This window comes from Giraffa tippelskirchi, chromosome 6, assembly GCF_054371585.1.
Source record: "Giraffa tippelskirchi isolate mGirTip1 chromosome 6, T2T-mGirTip1v1.2.pri, whole genome shotgun sequence".
Lineage (NCBI taxonomy): Eukaryota > Metazoa > Chordata > Mammalia > Artiodactyla > Giraffidae > Giraffa > Giraffa tippelskirchi.
The window spans coordinates 95,116,101-95,119,164 of NC_137280.1; the positions used below are offsets into that span (position 1 = coordinate 95,116,101).

Sequence of the window (3,064 nt, forward strand, 5' to 3'; positions counted from 1 at the left end):
CTGCATTGGGAGCACAGAGTCTTAGCCCCTGGGCAACCAGGGTAGTCCCCCACCCAGGGCTTGAATCATTGCTTTGTTTAGTGTCTCTTGCCTGCACGTGGTTTAGTAGGTGTCTCAGTAATCAGGTCGACTATTGCATTACCGCAGGGCTTGTGTTAAAGTGAAAGTGAAGTTGCTCAGTCGTTTCTGACTTTGCGACCCCGTGGACTGTAGCCTACCAGGCTCCTCTGTCCATGGGATTCTCCAGGCAAGAATACTGGAGTGGGTTGCCATTTCCTTCTCCAGGGGATCTTCCCGAAACAGGGATCGGACCCGGGTCTCCTGCATTGCAGGCAGACGCTTTACCCTCTGAGCCACCACTTCACAATGGCTGCAAAGCACAAGCCTAGTGATGCCGGCAACTTGTGCATTCTCTAACCGTGCCTAATTTATCAATAGCCGATATTTTGTAATAACTGTAAGTGGAGTGTAGCCTTTAAAAATTGTATTAAAAAGCTTTATCACAGGTATATTGTTGTCGTTGTTTGTTTAGTCTCGTGTCTGACTCTTTTGTGACCCTGTAGATTGTAGCCCTCCATGCTCCTCTGTCCATGGAATTTCCCAGGCAAGAATACTGGAGTGGGTTGCCATTTCCTTCTCCAAGACATCTTCCCAACCCAGGGATCGAACCTGGGTCTCCTGCATTGGTAGGCAGGTTCTTTACCACGGAGCTACAAGGAAAGCCCTATAGGTATAGGAAAAACCATAGTAAGATTTGGTACTATCTGAGGTTACAGGCATCCACTGAGGGTCTTGGAGTGTTTCCCTTTGGATAAGTGTGGATAATTTGTATACCTTATAGAAGTGGAGGGTGAGAGAAAGGGAAATAAAACAGCAGTGGACTCCCAGATCTTTGACCCGGAAGCTGATCCACAAATATGGCAGATTTGCACAGAGTGAAACCTTTTCAAAAAAAAAAAAGTCTTCATCCTCAAATCAATTGCCAAGACCCAGGGAGTCAATGCTAGAGATGTAACAGATGCGAGTTCAATACCTGGGTCGGGAAGATCCCCTGGAGGAGGGCACAGCAACCCACTCCAGTATTCTTGCCTGGAGAATCCCACGGGCAGAGGAGACTGCGGGCTACAGTCCATGGAGTCGCAAAGAGTCGGACACGACTGAAGTCACTTAGCACGCACAGACACAGGGAGTGGGGGTGAATGGAGTGAGCCAGAGCCTCTGCACTCCTGGGCAGAGGGGTCTCCTCAGCATTCAGGTTAGGGGTGAATGGTGTGCTTACCTGTCAGGACATAATCAGATTCTGACACCTGCAGGGTTGAGCCTCCAGGAGAACCCAGGGGAGACCAGCAATGTGCCCTCTGGATGCCCTTGGGCTGCAGAGACTCAAGCCACAGCATCCTGGGGTCAGAGGATGGTATGGGAGCCTCCCCAGGCAGGCAGGAAAGCCAGCATGAACCCCTGTGTTCCTGCCCCTCCTAGGATATTTTGAAGGCCCACAGGACAGTGTTCAGGCCCTTGAAGCACCTCAGGGCCTTTGCACAAGCTGTGCTTTCTGCTTTCAGATGGGAATACCATGTCGTCCCTCCCCTACCACCGCTTTCTTCTCCTTTAGGTATCACCGCCTTAATGGCTCAGCCAGTAAAGAATCCACCTACAATGCAGGAGACACAGGAGATATGGGTTTGATCCCTGGGTCAGGAAGATCCCATGGAGGAGGAAATGGCAATCCACTTCAGTATTTTTGCCTGGGAAATCCCATGGATGGAGGAGCCTGGCGGGCTATCGTCCATGTTGTTGCAAAGAGTCACAACATAAGAGACTGAGCATGCATGCACACACTCAGCATATACAAATAACACCCTCCAGCAGGGCCTGAGGCAGCCTGTTCTCCCCTCCCAATAGAACACAGTAGCAATAGGAAGAAAACACATATACGATAAATGGGATAAATAAAGCTTCGTAAAAACCAAAGTCCGTTAACTTTTTTTCTTAATTGTCCACATCTTGCAGCATGCGCGTACTTATTTTCCTGAGCAGGGATCAAACCTGTGCCCCCTGCAGTGGAGTTCTAACCACCGGACCACCAGGGAATTCCCAAAGGCTATTAACTCTTGATTCCCAATGAGTTTTAGCATCATCCCAATGGAAAGTTTCTATTTTGGGTGTTTTTAGGCATTGGAATTGTAGGAGAGGGAGTATGGGCCTGTGGGGGATGTTTGTTGGTTGCTTTTACCTGCCAGGAACATGGAGGCAGCATGTGTGGTGATCGGGAGCCCAGGGTGCCATAGGGCCTGGTTCAAATCTCAGTTCTACCCACTTTGGAACTCTGGGAGGGGAGTAAGGGGTATCACCTTTCTGTAATTTAGTTTTCCCATCTCTAAAATGGGGATGATAACTGTCTAATTTGTGATGCTGCTGGGGGAGAGGATTAAATAACTTTAGTTATTATATTTAATAGCTACAAAGTGTTTGGAATGTCACTAGGCTACAACAAGGTGTCACTAGCTTTTTTTAAATTTAATTTTTATTTTATATTGGGTGTATAGTTGATTTATACAATGTTGTGTTAGTTTCAGGTGTTCAGCTAAGTGATTCAGTTATACATATACATATATCCATTTAAAATTTTTATTTATTTATTTTTAAAACTTATTTGGCTCCGCTGAGTCTTGGTTGCATGAGGGATCTCTAGGTGCGTCATGCAAACTCTTAGTTGTGGCATGTGGGGATATAATTCCCTGACCAGGGATGGAACCTGGACACGCTGCATTGAGAGTACAGAGTCTTAACCACTGGACCACCAGGGAAATCCCTCTAGCTATTTTTTTTTATTTAATTTTTATTTTATGTTGGAGTATAGTTGATTTACAATGTTAGTTTCTGGTGTACAGCAGAGTGATTCAGTTACACCCATACACATATCCATTCTTTTTCAGATTCTTTTCCCATATAGGTTATGAAGTCACTAGCTCTTTGTTCAATTTTTAAAATAATACTGAAATAAACTAGAGAAGGCTCAGGAGAAATAAGATTATGGGCACCCTCATCTCTGAGAAAATTATTA

General features: G+C 46.0%; 1 non-coding gene across 1 annotated transcript; it reads right to left on the minus strand.

Annotated features, from left to right (window-relative positions):
- Nucleotides 1-2,734: 2,734 nt before the first annotated feature.
- On the minus strand, nucleotides 2,735-2,807 carry TRNAE-CUC (transfer RNA glutamic acid (anticodon CUC)). The gene has a single exon. It is a non-coding gene; the product is annotated as a tRNA-Glu (tRNA).
- Nucleotides 2,808-3,064: the final 257 nt, after the last annotated feature.